We start from the raw sequence: 15,165 nt of genomic DNA on the forward strand, positions 1-15,165 counted from the left end.
TAGTGGTGCGAGGGACCCCGCAGAGGTCAGAGCAATGTCACAGCCCAGTCAGAGCGCTCTCCATGTCTGCTGATTGCACCCTGACAGCTCAAATGGAAGATGAAGCCAAGCGTGTCCGGGGGCCAGCGTCTGGCGGCGGAGCCCCCCGCCTCTGCCGGCTGCAGGGGCCATGTTTGTAAAACTGCACGGTGTGTGGCTTCGTCCCGGTTTCCAATCTGTGACACTCACACGCTGAAAAATGAAGGAGATTTGCTTTGGCATTTTGCTGCATTATTGAGAAATTGAACAAGATATGTTGTCAGTCCCTGAGCACAAGAAGCTTTAAATCAAAATGATGAACACAGCCAAGGAAAAATACTTCGCCTCTTTTCACGTGTGCCTGATTCCTGTGCGGATGAAGTCAATGAAAGTAATTATAGGAAAGGGTACAGAGTTCTGTTATTGCACATTACTGGTTTTCAGGAGCAGGGAATGAGTTATCAAGAGCTGCCTTTAAAGCAGGATCGCTTTTTACATAAATATCTGTCTCGTAAAGTAATTACTGGCGCCGTACAGTAAACACACTCCATTGATGGGAAAACAAAATCAAGTACATCATTTTTAGAAACATATATTCCAATTAAATCAATGCCGGACCCCAAAAAAAGCAGAAGAGGAAACAAAAGAAAGCATGTAATCAATCAGAAAGAAGCCCTGTGAGCAAATACTGTCCATTCAGCACATTATCGCTGACCCATAAACAAGCTAAAAACTATTAATTATCATGCCAGCTGGGTGTTTAACAAACTATGGACAGACTCTACAGCTCATCACAGAGAGGATCAATAGGAAGAAGAGACGGCGTTGAATAATGACCCATATGGAGGAGGCAAAACGCTGCAGTGTGGCTACCAAACACAATCCTCCACTTAATCATTACACCCCAGAGTCCGGATCGTTACTCAAACTATCTGTCTGTCGTGATCCAGGAAGTAGCCATAGCCCCGCTGGAAAACCACTCAGCAATTACAGAAAGTAGTGGGATTTAATAGGAAGTAAAAGCCAGAAATCACAATAAGGTCACCAGCTATAAATTGTCTTTTAAGTAGGCTACCAGTGACTCATTATTAGTCTCTACTGCAACTGTGAAGGAAAACTAAAAGAACAAAACGGACATGAAGTACAATGAGCAGCTGTAGCTCACTCACCAACGTGTGGCCATATCTTACGCCAATCTACCTTTAACCACACCTAAACCATAGATTTCTAACAGTTCCTGAAGACACAGACAAATCACATCATCCCACTCAAGTACAACAATTTTAAGACATTTTTTCTTAATCCAATTTATGCGACTTTGTATTTGCACTTATATTTTGAAGACACATACTGCATTACTCACGCCACTACAATTACTTGATAACTTTAGTTACTTTGCACATTATTGATATAACATATTATGAACAATCATGATGCATTATTATGGACTGAGCTACCCAAGAACATATAAAGAAGTCAAGATTATCTTAACTGGCTGCAGCACGAGTGATGATCACACATTAATGTAATGATGATTATAATGTCTGTGAAAGGGGCCTTTCTGCATAATGAGTACTTCTACTTTCAGTGCTTTAAATATATTTTGGTGCTAGAATTTTTACACTTGAGTAAAATGCAGACTGCGGGACTTTTACTTATAAGAGTATTTTTACAATTTGGCATTGCTAGTTTTACTTTAAAGTTAAAGATCTGAGTGCATCTAATTAGGGTGACTTGTGGGTTTTCACGGGCTGACAAGAAAGGTCAGAAACTCGAGCACGGGGAACAGTTTCTGTGCAGGAGCAGCAGGTAAACACATACATGCATTTACAAGCAGTGTCCTCATTAAATCCTATAGCGGCTCAGATGCATGAGGTGGTCTCGCCGCGGGCCCAACCTTGGCTAAATGCGCCCCTTGTCTGCGTAAATTTACATATCAGTGAGCTATCGAGTTCCAGTTCAGATTCAAATGAACTTTCTTGGCGTGACAGAGGCTTTCACATTCAAGCGCGATGTGGCAGAAAGCGGAAAGGGCTAAACGTAAAGAACAAACGCGTTATTAAAGATGTCACACCGGGAATTACAGAATATGGCGGGAGGACACCTGGATTCCACTCGGTCACTGTCACAGCGCTGCTTTCCACGCGCAGCTGGCCGAGCGAGCGGGCTATGCGTGTGCGTCCCGTGAGCGTGCGTGAGCGCGTGCAGCCCGCCCCCCCCCCCCCCCTCAGGGGCACAAACGCGCGCGCGCATCGGTTGGAGCGAGAGAGAGAGAGAGAGAGAGAGAGACAGCAAGGGGGGGAGAGATAGAGGGAGAGAGAGAGAGAGAGAGAGAGAGAGAGAGAGAGAGAGAGAGAGAGAGAGAGAGAGAGAGAGACAGCAAGGGGGGGAGAGATAGAGAGAGAGAGAGAGAGAGAGAGAGAGAGAGAGGGGCAACCTTCTCCCGGTTTGTTGCACGAGGAGTCGCGAGAAGTCTCTGATGACTGACAGACAGCGGATCCGCCGCCTCACCGCCTGCCTCACCTGAACCACCAGCAAACCCGTGAGAGAGGAGAGCCAACTGTCGGCGAGGAGGAGGAGGAGGAGGAGGAGGAACGGAGACCTCCCCAAAAAAATAAGAAGAAAAAGAGGCAGAAGAGGAGGAGGAGAGGAGAGGAGAGGAAAGCGGGGGCAGGCAGCCGGCTGGCCGGTACACGGAGTCCGTCCACCGGGAGAGAAATCACCGCCACGACCGTCACATCATATCCCAGCCCCGAGATAACAAAGGTGGGTAACGGTGTGTTCCTATTGTGTAATATCAGCATGCCTTGTCCTACATGGCGCCTTTAATCCCCACAGTGGAGTTGTTGTAGACATGTCTGGTGTGCGGTGAAAAAGAACCCGGGGCCGGTGTGGTACAGGAGGGCATTGAGGGCTTTGTGTGTGTTTCTGGTTTCTGTCTCCGCTGTCTCCCCCCCCCCCCCCCCCCCCCGTGCTCCGCGGCGGGGACACTTACTCACCGACGGCCGCGCCGCTTTCATAAAAACGGATCTATGGACGAGCGGATGACACTTTGTCTGCAGGGGAACACGTTCACGGGCGACATGTGCGCCACTTGGAGATGCGCGGCGGAGTGATTTCATTCAGCACGACCCCAAAAAAATCTAATCTGAGCTGGCCCACATTTCGCGGTGTGAGACCTCTTGAGGAGATTTTTCTTGTTTATGTCCTGTAAGAAGCATCGTGTGTGTGTGTGCGTGTGTGTGTGTTTGTGTGTTGAGGAGGATGATGAGGGCAGAAGGGGAGGGGGTGTTTATCGTGACGGTCTCCTTGAGCGCCTCAGGCTTGTCGGGATGATTGATTTCGCCTGTTCAGTCCGATTATGAGCGCGTGAACACCTATGCCGGCAAATTAATTAAACTGCAAGCAAAGATTCACCGCGCGAGATAATCGTCATGTGCACGCGGAGGAGAGGAGGCAGCAATTAATGACAAACTATTTATATCTGGAGCCTCATTGGATGGGTTCGTAACCCCAATTGTTGCACGCGTGTTCAATATTTTCCATAACGCAGATTTGATGGCTCTCCATTAGTTGATTGGTTTCGTTGTCGGATGCAAGTTGGCTGAAGTTTTTCCATCTGCTCTGTTTGTTGTCAGCCTTCAGCATCAGTGAAACGTCTTGTGCAGGTTTGTGGTCTGCAGCACAGAAGCGTGGCAGCTTAGAAGTGATTGATGAAGAGGAGCTACGAGCGCAGCGCATGGGAGATGAGCCGAAAATGGACAGAAACGGTCTCACAGTGAAGAGGCTCGTTTGATAGAATCTGCTTTGAGCATGATGCTGAAATGATAACTCAATTAGCTGGTTTGACAACTGTCAAGTCAGGTTTCTTTATTTGTATGACATGTCTGCATTCAGGACATCTTTAGGCAGGTTGTTTGGATAAGAAGAAAAATCCTTTAATGGGGAAAAAAAGGGGGGGGGGGGGGATGCGTGGTCCTTCCTCCAGCAGACAACAGCAGATGTCATAACGGATCAGTAATTTAAGTCATTTATTGCTTACCTCCTCCAGAATTTGCTCCTTGTATCCGTTTCATGCAGCTGTAAATTGAGGATCTCTGTTTTCCACTGTCGGTTAGATAAGGTTTGTTCACCTGTCAAGCAAGTAATCAAGACACACATCCTTTATCTGCAGATCCTGAGAAACAATAATCTGTGCAAAAAAAAAAAAAAAGATGAAAAGCACCTGCAGGCCGACACGCCTCCACCCCATCCCAGCGGAGTCTTTGTTTCGTATGGGCACCATGTGGGCAACACTATCTGTTTGTTACGTATTTATGACTCGTTCCAGGACCAGCAGGCGAGGTGAGTGTTTAAGAAGAGGGTTAGAAGTTCAGTGACCGACAGCAGCTGTAAAACCTCATTTAAAAGTTTCTTCATGTACATTTGCAGACATAGATTTGTAGACAATTCAAAGGGCATCTGAGGTTTGATTGTGGCAGGGCTACTTTATGTGGCGTGCTTTCTTTCCGTTTTCGTCATGGGTGGATTTATAACATGTGGCGTAAAACGGAGGATTTCTGTAAAAATTCACCCCTGCAGTTGTATTCTGTACCAGGCGCTTCTGCTGTAAAGTCAAGCGTTTGAATGTGGAGGCCTATGGGGACGGACTCGCCTTTGGAGCCAGCCTCAAGTGGCCATCTGAGGAGCTGCAGCTCTTGGCACCTCCACCTTCAGCCCAGGAGGTCCCTGCTTGGGTAGACAGATGTATTTTGTTAAAAAAAAAGAAAAAAAAGAAGAAGCCAGATCTTGCTTTAACTAAATTTCGATGAAGCATTTAGTAACTGTATTTTGGCTGAACTGCAATCTCAAAGCTTGTCCCCACGTCCCCGTCCCGTCCCGCTCCTGCCTATCTGTCTCCTCTGCTTGTGTTCGTCCCTCTCCTCCGCCGTGTCTTCAGGAAGTAGGTTAGGGGAAGGGAGGGCAGGTGACTTAATAAACCCTTTTTGCGGCAGGTCGTTTACAAGCACAGACCTGAAAAAGTTCCTCTTTTTCTTTTTTTTCTTTTCCCCCTGGCATGTCCACAAGAAAGCCACAAGACCGAGTGATGAATGTGCGCTCTGTGTGGAGAATAGCAAAGCAGGGAATAACAATGGAGTCCATAAATAGAGACACACGCGCACACACAGACACACACACACACACACACACACACACACACACACACACACACACACACACACACACACACACAGACAAGCTTCTTGAAATAAGTCAATATGATAAAGTGTGTTGTGCTGACTAAGATTCACTGCATTGTTGTGTTAAACCTCATCACAAGACTCTTTTTGGCCAGAGGGCGCCCTTTAAATGCCGACGCTCCTGGAAAGGAGTTTATTTATATTGTACTAGACCGTGATATATGGCGTAGCTGTGGCTGCTTGCTGTACAGTGTCCCTGTAGATGCAAGTTTTCAGGCGCCGAGCCAAAAAAACAGAAGTGTTTACTGCTTCCCTGGAGGCAAAATGACGGAGAAATGCTGGTATGTAACATTCTGTAAATTCCTCCATTTGTCGTAGTCAGCGTCGGCCTGTGTGCGGATGTTTCATTGATGCTGAGCGTTTCTGAGGTTCAGGATCTGATCCTGAAGTAGACACAGGTCAGCGTGCTCAAAGCCTGGTGGTGCAAAGCAGTGAAATCAGCACATAAGTACAAGCCACTTTTTAGATTAGTAGATAATTGACTAATGATCATTTTCATCATTTATCAGGTAGAAAAAAAAAATCCTTTTCTCTATTTCACTTCATTATTGATCAGATTTTATTAGGGCTTGCTTGGTTTAGTTTACAAAAGGAGAAAAAGTAGTGCAAAAGGAGACATCTGCAGATTGTTTTGTCCAAACCCCAAAGATATTAATTTTTTTGATAATATAAAACAGAGAAAAGCAGCCAAATCCTCACATCAGAATCTGAAATTAGAGGATATTTGGAGTTAAACGCTCACCAGAAAAGAAACAATTAATTCAACCTTCATTTTGACCTTTATTAACCCGCCAAGCCAACGAGGACAAAATGCTCACAAGAGGCAAAAACCCTCCTGATGGTGATTTAAGGGGAAAGGAGGGACAGAAAGAAACAGCTCAGCAAAGCTTTGAATGGGAGGGAAGGAGCAGCTGAAATAAAATCACACAGGAGCTCAGATTAAGAGCTCTTCTTCTCTCCATGTTTGGTGTTTCGCGGCTGAGGAGGATGTGGTGTTTGTAAGCGAGGCCGCCGGGATCGGCAGGTCTTCTTGATGTGTGTCAGTGGAGGTCATGACTGGTGTTTAAGATGGCCTGAGTGATTAGAGCGCGTGTGATTAAAAATTTACTTGTGGGCATCTCAGCCTGCCGCAGAGAGGGAACGCGTGTGTGTGCGTGTGTGTGCGTGTGTGTGCGTGTGTGAGCATTTATGTTGTAACATGTGGATGTGAGGCCAAGCGAGATTAATGCTCCATGTTAACAAACCTCGTGGTCTGAGCTCGGCTAGCCTGAAAACACACACGCAAATACATTCACAAACACACACTAATGCATTCACACACACACACACACACACACACACACACACACACACACACACACACACACACACACACACACACACACACACACACACACACACACAACGCACACACACGTTCTAGCTGATCTCCTGTCGGGTTAATGCTGCCCATGAGTGGCCCTCCCCGCAGAGGAATGTCAGCGCACACACAAACACACAAACAAACGCACACAAACAGCCTCTTTGATGCGTTGACATTTACTATTTTTTATTCTGTATCTCATAAACTTTAATATTTTTCGACCTCTTATACCACTTTTCCTGCTTCTTGTAACCTGCTGGCACTGACGACTAAATTTCCCCGCTGTGGGATCAATAAAGTCCTATCTATCTACCTATCTACCACAAAGGTGCATTTTATTGTGTCTTGGGGTCAAAGTGATTTTGACGTGCTTGGCTGCGCACACAAAAATGCTACACTGCTGGATTTCAGACTGGAGCTGACATCAAAAGGTGTGTGTGTGCAGAGCTGAAGATGATTTCCCTTTTGCGGTCGCTTATTAGGGAAGTTAATTCCCCAGAGAGCTCCCGGCTGAATTAGAGACATCTGTACATCAGCGGGACTTCTCAAATGTTAACAAAGAGGCAAAGGCTTCAAAAATGCCTCCATATTTATTCTAAAGCGCTCATGTCAAAAATGAAAAAGGCTTTTATTGCGGTTGTGCGTTAGCCCTGGTTCGGACTGCGGCCACTGGTGCCAGATGAGGACAGATGGACGAGGGCTTTGTCAGGGTCTGGGCCGGGCTCCAGGGGAGCTGCCCTTGGTGCGAACATTTTCATCTACTTGTAGATGTCCGACAGACAGATTCCAGCAGACCCTGGATTAAAATGGTCTGGGCAGGAAGATTACGGGAGCAAAGTCCTGTATCTGGATGGCCCCGCTGTTCCGCATAACACGAAATGCATTATTTATTATTAATACTGAGAGCATCTCGGTTTGGTTGTTGTTGTTGTGGGCGGACAAACTCCTCTGTGGCAGAGATCTCCCTGGTTCACCGGTCAGACAAAATTCAAAGCTGGACCCTGATTTTTTTTCATTAAGATGTGATTTTCTGATCTGCAGCATTTCAGTAAACCAAAGCCCTGAGGTACACTTACATACACGCAGGACAGTAACAGATTTTTCTGAGGTTAACGAGAGAGGAAGAGGTGGTTTCAGAGGTGAAATGCTATGTGGATCTGTATTATTTCCAGCTGTATTTCTTCGTCTTTTTTTTTTTTTTGGAATTTTTGTAATTTTGTAATTTTTGTAATTTTTTTTATTGCCTTTCCAACAAGTAACAGCAGCAACATTTACATAGAAAAAAAATAATAGAAAAATAAATAAATAACTGATTAAAAAAATATATAATAATAAAAATAAAGTGAAAAAAATAACAAAAGGTACATTTAAATATAAATGTATACATACACAGAGTAGGCATTGACAGTTCAGGTATTCACATGGCCCACCTTACACAGCATCATCTCATCTGTCTCAGTAAGAACATGACATATCATACACATATCTAACACTAGGTACAGCCATGATCTTTATCATAAAATGACAGTGTCGGTCTCTCTGAGGTTAGTCATTCAGTATTGTATCAATGTAGGGGGCCCATATTTTCCAAAACACCCCCTGTCTGTTATTCACCTTAAAAATCAGCTGTTCATAATTAGCTATTTTGTTCATTTCCCCCAACCATTCATGAAATGGAATGCTGTTTTTTGTTTTCCGATGTCTGAGGACAATCCTATTCCAGCCGTATTTCTATGAATTTTGCTGTGATCTATCAATTAAAACATCATAATGTTATTGTAACCTTCTTTAAAATTGTCATTAGTTTCTTTGATAGTGTCCTGATATTCTGTGAGAGGTCACCTAAGAGTGAGAGTTGCCTTCGGAGGTTAATATTCACTACAGCCCCAACAACCTTCAGTCGTGATAGAGGGCAGCCTGCAAGGCAAAATCCAGGGCGAAATAACCCTGTAGGGTACTTGCTGCAGCTCATTAAGCTTACTGCTTTGAGTGCATGGTAGTAATCGAAGGCAATTTAAGCAACTATCAACATTTTTATCAACCAAGAAGAGCAAGAAGACGTGAAACGTCCCCTCCTGTAATATAAAACGATGTGACCCTTCCCTGTGTGTTATGTCGTGACATGCATGATGGGCGGCAAGACAAGCGCATCTAAAAATGAAAGAAAAGCGGTTTAGATGTTGTGTAAGTGGATTTAAATTTCATTGTTGACCTGCTGAGAAAACATCCTCAGGACAAGGTCCATCCAGTACCCCATCTGCTGAGGAGGATCGAAGGCTCCCGACCTCGCAGGACTATTGTTTTCTCAATAAATCACAAGAAAGTTGCCATTTGTGCTAAGCGATTTATGATTCTACCTCTGATCCTGAAGATAATGAGATCAGAGTTTTATATAACTGTTCCCATAATCAGATTATTGCTTCAAATGGGATTAGAGACATGACATACCCGATGTCATGTTTACTATTTGGGAGTCGGTTCTTAATCTTTCACTGATTGGGATTTTTCCCCAGTTTTCCTGCGTCCCCGCCTGAAACCCGAGCAGAGACAAGGGCAGGAACAGTCGGCGTGCCGGCGCACTCTGGTGTTGATAACAGCTCTGATTGAAGAAGTCGGGGCGTTGCGTTCACTTCCCGGCGTTGCTCTCTTTGTGGTGCCGTTCCCATGAACCCAGAGGAAACACAAGCCCCTCTGAGGAGAGAAAGTCAAGATTTATACGTCAAGGAAACCCACATCAAACAAAGCATAATCGTCAGGAGAACAAATGAGACTGTTCAGTATGGACACGCTGTGTTGGCTATCAACCTCGAAGGTCTGTGACAATGAGCCATTCGATCCGTTATCTATAGAAGCTGTAGCACAAGACAGTCTAGGAACCCGATACTCCCCTCTGAATATCACTTTTCAGTGCGAGCTTCTGTGAGGGGCTTTGGTTAATTCCTGGTTTGACAAACGCATGACGCCACTGACTTCTAAAAACAAGTACAGTGTTGGACAAAGAACTTTATTTTTATTGTTGTCTGGTTTTAATGGCGTCTTTTCTTCTCAAGTCCAGCTTGTAAAACAGACAATGACCTCAGGAGAAAGTCATCAAACCGAGCTTCTTTTTATTACAGTGCATCATATCACTTCTTATTCAGTAGCCCACAAGGTGAAAGCTGAAGCAATGCAGGACACCTTCAAGGACTGAGACAAATGTTTGCTCCTCACTGTAATCTTTTGATGAATTTGGCTTTAATACAGACGTTTGCATTTTTACACTGCCCTTTTCGGGATCTCGGAACAATAAGTGAACAGATTTGTTCACGCGTTGAGAGGATTTTAGCTCCAATCCGTTGTGGTGTTGATTTTACCTAAAGGCAGGATTTTTCTGTGCATCCTGAATAGAGCTGGATAGCTTCGTTCAAGGTTCCTGCATCTGCGTTTTTCTTTTTCCCCCCCGAGAACTAACTAAGGGCTGCGCAAACACAATTGATTCGTGCCTTTGAATTAGACTTCGTTTGATTTCATCCAGAAAGGAAATGTTTAACCTAATAAGCAGGAGGAATTTAATTAGCGCTGAGCTGCCCGGACAAGTGAGTAGTCGTCTGTATGGTGCTAAAGGTGTTTCCACAGTGGTACACACCCTGCCAGTGTTAGTTAGTGGAGGATGTTAAACAGGATGTGAAACCGGCAGGAACGTTTTGAACCTGCAGAGTTTGTGCATGTCTGCCGGGCACCATCTCATTCCCAGGGTGTCAGATACTGGCGTTTTATCCCGCCCTTTGGCGTCTCGTACAGATGCAGAACGTACCCTTGAGCCTCTATATAGAATAGACCAGGCTTTCAGCCAGCTCCAATGTAAACCCATCCACTGCAATACTATACGCTCATAACAGCTGCTCCACCCGACGCTGTGGAAAGAGACAAAGTCCTCAAAGGGGTGGAGGTTGGGGCAGAGCGGAGCTGCTTTCACCCGGGAGACTGGAGTTTGTGTCCCGTGCTAAACCAAAAGTCAACAGCCGGATGAGAACGTGTCGGTCAGCCTGTGTGTATGTGTGTGTGTGTGTGTGTGTGTGTGTGGGGCTCACTTACCTGTGTGAAAGTCTGCTCGCCGTGCATGGAAGCTTTAGTCACACAGGTGTCTGTGCATGTGTGTGTGTGTGTTGGATGGAGGTGGGGGGTGCAGAGGGCATCCTTCCCTTGGGGGTTCTAGTCTGGCCCTTAATTAATCCCCTTTCTGGCCGGAGGGTCCCTGTTATCAGGCCATTACAGAGCAGCCGGCTGCGTCCAAACAGCACGATCCCAGAGAGCACAACACAGGTACGCACACGGCAACAAGCGCCACTTTTTTGGTTTGTTTTGGCTTTCGGTTATGATAACATTTTACTCAGCACACTGAGTATCTGGGAAGGTTGCTAATAAAAAGATGCCACGCAGGGGAAGAAACAGCAGCAGCCAGTTGATCAAACTGGTTTAAACAAGTAGGACTTAATTTTTGAGCTACTTCCAAACAAAGAGTTTATATTTGGCTAACAGCTTGCTTGAAATGATGTTGTCACAGAGCTCATTAATCTCTCCTGGGATCTTTGTTAAGCCTGGCAGGTGCAAACAGGTGACAAGCTTACCATAAGCTAATTTAAGCTTAACCCTCAAACTGGCCTTTTAAAGAGGTGCAGCCAACGTGTCGCCACTGTCCAATTCCAAAAAAATATCCTAAAACACCTCTGTCCTCACAAAGATAGAAGACACCCACAAAAAACACCCACAAATACACACCAGTAAAAGCAAGCGTGGCATAGAAACAGTAAATACAGGTGTGTAAGCAGCTGGATATAGACACTGGCATACCCACGCACTAAATGCATGAACACACGTCATACACAGGCGTGGACACACACACACACACACAAATGTGCACATAAAAGCAGCTTCCATCAACAGCAGCGCCACCAACCCGCACTCTCTTTCAACACGTTCTCCTCTTCTGTTACTTTTCCCGTCGCCCACATCAGCATCAGTTCAGCCCGCTGCCTGCAGAGGAGCCCGGGTGTTTGGTCGGGATGCTCGAGCGGCGTGTGAAATCTGATTACAGTCTTACACAGCTTCCCTCGGCGGCGGGAGGGCGAGCGCCGTTACTGCCGCCTCGCTTGCCCGGTCTGGCTGCCCCCTTTCCCTTCATGGGTCTCTCTGTGTAATGTGCTACAAGCCGGACCAGCGGTCAGGCAGACCTCAGTGGCTGAAAGGCGCCGTCTTTGATCCCAGACATGCGCGCTCTGCTGAGGTGGTCTTGAGGATGATCAGAACTTTAAAGGAAAAGTGCATTTAGGGCATTTTTCCTGTGGGTAGTGTTTTCGTACCACAGCTACGCTTTTAGGTACGTTTTGGCATCGCTGGCTCACAGCTGCTGAACGTTGCGCTGAGAGAAATCCATCACAGACGGGGCACAGATGAACAGCAGATTAGGATGCAGTGCAGCTATTTGACATGTTTTGAGTGACTTCCTCTTGATTTGTGGCCCCTTTTCTTATCATTTCTATTGGATCCTTGATTTCAGGCTAACTCACACATTGACACAGATCAGCTGGCTTTTCCTCTTCGCCTCCCGGTGTACTTTTGTCCAGGTTCGCACGGGATGTGGCGCAGTGCGTGTCAAGGTTAAGGCAGCACTTTGCATGGATCGTCCTTGAACGCACCGTCATCCATTTGACTGTCACAGCAAATCATCGCAGCAGCCAATCACAATGATTTTGCGGCCAAGCAAGCGTTGAGCGTGATGAGAAAAGCTGCACAAATATAATAGTGTGCTTGCACGTGGTTTCAGTCACGTTAACCTGACAGGTGTGCGATTGTAATTTGCCTAATTTTATGAGTTTGGCCGGTGCTGCTCCTCGCTTCAAGCCGAAGCCAAAACGTGGCAGCGCTGGTCTGAACGTGGTCGCTCTGAAGCTTCCCTCAGTCCGTCTCTAGAGGAGACATCACTTCAGATCTTATGATCAAATTCGTGACCACCACCTGTTACTTGATTAATGAAAGTTAACTTTTAGCTCCATGCCTGATGTGGGGGCTTTGGAATGGGGGACATGTCATGGTTTGCCTGTTTACCCGCGCAAAAGGTGGTATAGTTTAGAAAAGTCACTTTTACTTGTTCAGTGTTCAGTTTGAAGTATGTTTGACATACGCTTTAAAAAAGTTTGCTTCTAAACCGATCGCATTAGGCTCTACTTAAATGTATTAAAATGCTAATTCTGCATTTCAAAGCAATTATAAAAAGTGTACTTAAGTGTACTTTTAAAAAATGTACTAAATTATATACTTTTTAATAGTAATAACGTGTTTCAAGTCCTTTGTAATACACTGTTAGCATGCTTAATTAAAGCTTTGATTTCACTTAATTTTAAGTATATTTCCATCACACTGGTGATATAAGACACTTCAGTGTACTTGAAGGCAACACAAATACCACAAGGCGTACTCAGTACATGCTACAAAGTTACATTTGAGTCTATTTTCTTCTCACCTGGTCTACCTGCGTGTCAGTAAATGCTACCTGAAGCTCAGTGTTTCCTTCTCTTGTAAAAATACGGCAGCCTCTGCTGCTGTATGCGTCATTTGTCTTCAGGCTGTGTGTCCATTTCACATAATAGCCGTCACCGAACCTACAGATTTGTTGTTCAAATTCTTGTGGTTGTCAAACTGGTTCCCAGTTGTCTCAGCAGGAGAAACTCTATAGGCTCCTATAGAAGACTTACAGGGACGACAAAGAAAAGCGAATGAGCTGGTTTGACGTGGAAACCCGGCCCTTTTATTCTCTGTCTGGTGTTTTCGCAACTCCGTTGTTTTTACGACCTTCTGTCCTCACGTTTTCTCTCAGTTCAACACTTTTTCTCTTCCTCTCTCATCTTTGTTGTCATCTTCTGCCTGAAAATCAGGTTTTCTGCTTTCTTTTTTCCTGCCATCGCCGTTTGCGCCTTATCTCCTGTCTTCGGCGATGCAGCGGTAAAGGATTCACAAATAAAACGTGGGTCAGCCATTCACCCAGCTTCCCGCTCTTGCTAAAAAAAACCCCTCCTTGACTTATTTTCTGTCTCTCCTTCCTTCTTTTTTCCTTTTCACTCCATTCTCGCCTCTCTATTCGCTCTACAGCAAAGGTTCGCCGCAGGCAGCGTGCCATCTGCTTTGGACATTTTTAGTATGAGGAGAACTTGTGAGAACAGCCTGTTTATTGTTCCGTTGTGGTTAATCATTCAGACTCCGGCTCTCCTCTGTGGAGGCATCGCCCGACACAAAGCACGTCTGACACTCCGTGAAGAATCTGGCATTGGGAATCCGTCGTCCCAATTCTGTTCTGCTCCGGTCCAGAAGTGACAGTCGGGGCTGACACCAGAATGAGACCCTCCTATTGTCAGCCCAGCGGTTATCCTTTGACCTCTCTGCTGAGGTGCCAGAGCTGAGCCTCAAAGCCGTCACAGCCACATGGGTGTGAGCGACACGTTCACATTGAGCCGTGCTCCCCGTCGTTTGCCGTTGGCTGCCGGCCAACAGAGGGCGCACACGTGATCCCCCGCTCTGCGCAAAGCTTAACTCAGAGTCAACAAGCCTATTTAATAATTAAAAGATGGGTATGAGCCAGTAATTGTTATACAGTTATACAGTATGAAATCAATGGATGCCATTCCAACCACACTGCCAGCCACACCTTCTTCTGACACAAGTAAATATTTAGCCACTCTCTTAAATTAACTTTGAGCAGCAACTTTATTAAACGTCTTCCTGGTAATATGGTAGCCCCTCGGGGCACACATACATGCAGCCATTACCACAGTGGTAGCAACAGCAATGTGATGGTTAAAAGGTCACTTTAGGCTAAACTGTAGGCTGCTGCCACGTCTTACATGCACTAATGCAGATTTGCATGTAGCAATAACAGAGGCAGCAGCCTTTATGATTCTGAAAAACAGGTCTTAATGTGCATTTAACATTAATGCATCTTCCAGCTTGCTGAGAAAAGAGATTAAATACACGGTAAACCTGGTTTTCACATCTGTAGGCACCACGGAAGACAGCAGCACAGGCTTTAAGCCGATCGCTGAACATTTGGCAAAATGAAATATGAATCTGTACATTTTCAGCCACATTTATGTGAAATTATCACATATTTAACCAGGCGACTCTAAAACATCACGGCATGTCATTCTGCTTTCTACCAAAGATGACAGATGTGTTTTATAGCCGAGCTTGTGGCACAGCTCTGCCAACGACAATGAGATGTCTGTGACTTTTTCTTAAGTGCCACCATGGGGTTCATCAACAAGCGTGGGAGGGATTGATATTTGTGGGCACCTCAATGTTTCTGTCAGGATAAATTGAAATAACATTTCATCTTGTGCCGTCTCGGAGTGAAATTTTCAGTTTGTCCAAACCTCCATACAAGCCCCAGCTGCACTGTGCTAATTAGCAGATGTCAGCATGCTTACACAATAAACCGAGATGGTAAACATGGTTCTTTAGCCTTGTTTTCATGCAAAGTTAAAATATGTTTAAAAACCAGCGCATGGAGGAGGG

At 45.4% G+C, this 15,165-nt stretch overlaps 1 protein-coding gene across 1 annotated transcript in view; it reads left to right on the plus strand.

Annotated features, from left to right (window-relative positions):
- Positions 1–2,414: 2,414 nt before the first annotated feature.
- gal3st3 (galactose-3-O-sulfotransferase 3) overlaps positions 2,415–15,165 on the plus strand; it is a 41,805-nt gene continuing 29,054 nt past the window's right edge. Inside the window, exon 1 of the mRNA XM_070993611.1 lies at positions 2,415–2,784. The gene's annotated coding sequence lies outside the window, so the exon portion shown is untranslated. The remainder of the gene's footprint in view (positions 2,785–15,165) is intronic.

The sequence above is a fragment of the Chaetodon trifascialis genome, chromosome 23 (assembly GCF_039877785.1).
Source record: "Chaetodon trifascialis isolate fChaTrf1 chromosome 23, fChaTrf1.hap1, whole genome shotgun sequence".
NCBI classification, from domain to species: Eukaryota; Metazoa; Chordata; class Actinopteri; order Chaetodontiformes; family Chaetodontidae; genus Chaetodon; species Chaetodon trifascialis.